General features: G+C 29.5%; 1 non-coding gene across 1 annotated transcript; it reads right to left on the reverse strand.

The window, feature by feature from the left end:
* Positions 1 to 1,317: 1,317 nt before the first annotated feature.
* On the reverse strand, positions 1,318 to 1,422 carry LOC113784516 (small nucleolar RNA R71). The gene has a single exon (XR_003470565.1). It is a non-coding gene; the product is annotated as a small nucleolar RNA R71 (small nucleolar RNA).
* Positions 1,423 to 1,627: the final 205 nt, after the last annotated feature.

Raw genomic sequence — 1,627 nt, forward strand, 5'->3', positions numbered from 1 at the left:
CTCAAAAGTATTTTAGTTATGGTTCAATTCTACTTTACTCTTTTATTTAGCTTTGGATTTTATTTTTCTTTAAAAAAAAATAATTGTTAGTATAAAAAAACTAAACAAAAATAATAAAATTATTCTTAAACAAATTAACTAGATGAGACATCTTTTTTAGTTTGATTGTTTTAATACACAAGCTGTACAATTTGGTGGTTTCAAAACTCCTTATAACCAAAATAATAATTACCTTTTAATAAAATTGAATTGATCAAGATATGAGAAGTCTTGTCAGTCCTAGTTTAAAACATATGTGTCGTGACAACTATGTGATCTTAAACATTTTCAACTAAATTCAAACATACGCATTATAATCAATTTCTCAGACTCGGGGTCTTTTTCCTTTATCAAATCAACAACATTTAATCAAATCCAAATTTCCGCAACAAAACATATATATTTTTAAAAGCAATCAACACATCCGTATTTTTTACCTAGATTTGATTTCTCCATCGCATCGGGAGATATGTAGGAGCAAGATCGCACTCTTGTCAAGCATAATAATAAAAAATCTATTTTTTTCTTTTATATTTTAAATATACTCTTATCTCTAGATTAAAAAAAAAGATTATATTTGCATTAAAAAAAAGAAAAATAAATTTATTTAAGGTAGTATTAAGTTTGCACAATTAGTCATAAGTAACTGTATTTTAACGGATATCGTAGGGTGCTAATACATTCTCTACACATAATTGACTCCCAAATTCCAGATTTAGTTTAAAAGGCTATTTTTCTTTTTTAAGGATTTTCCAACATTTTTTTTTAATTTTAAATAAACTTTGGTGGCGACTCCAATGAATTAGAGAAACACTCAAAATTTTAGGTCGCGACAACTGTATATAGGTTTATGAAGCTCACATGTCCATGTAACAAACTTATGATTGGGTTTAAGGGACCTTTGCAATAGTACATATTGTGTGCTATCTAAACAAGAAAAAGATTTAAAATTGACTAAAAATAGAACCATGAAAGAGTAAGTCTCTCTCAATTCTACGGAACAACATTCAAGTATTGTGTGCTTGACTGTAGAGACTAAAAATTTTGAATTAAAACTTTCATTGCTATCCATGGTAAAACAAAACCAATTCTCCGGTACTACAATGAATGGTCCAAACCTCCATTTGTCTAACTTTTAAGAGTATTGTGACACTTTGAAAATGAATGGAGTGACTAGTGACGCCATTAGACTAAGTTAAAACAAGCATTTCATTACCACATGAGATTAGTTAAAGCAAACATTACTTGCTAGATATTTTCCACCAAGAAAAACTATACAGTTGAGAAATCAATTCACAAGTTTTTCACAAAAGGATGGAGAATCAGTCTATGATGCTTGGGACGCTTCAAGGAGATTCCGTGACTGTGTCCTCATCAAGGGTTGGAGAGATGGCTAATCGTCAATACATTCAACAATGGACTCTCATACACTACAAGAATGACAATAGATGTTGCTACAAGAGGAGTGTTGATAAACAAGAACATAGAAGAAGCCTATGCTTTAATTGAAGACATGGAACATAACTGTAACACCCCGTTTTTCAAAGCGAGGGTATATTTTTTTTTTTTTTTTTAAAAGTAATTAAAA

The sequence above is a fragment of the Cicer arietinum genome, chromosome 5 (genome assembly GCF_000331145.2).
Source record: "Cicer arietinum cultivar CDC Frontier isolate Library 1 chromosome 5, Cicar.CDCFrontier_v2.0, whole genome shotgun sequence".
NCBI lineage: Eukaryota > Viridiplantae > Streptophyta > Magnoliopsida > Fabales > Fabaceae > Cicer > Cicer arietinum.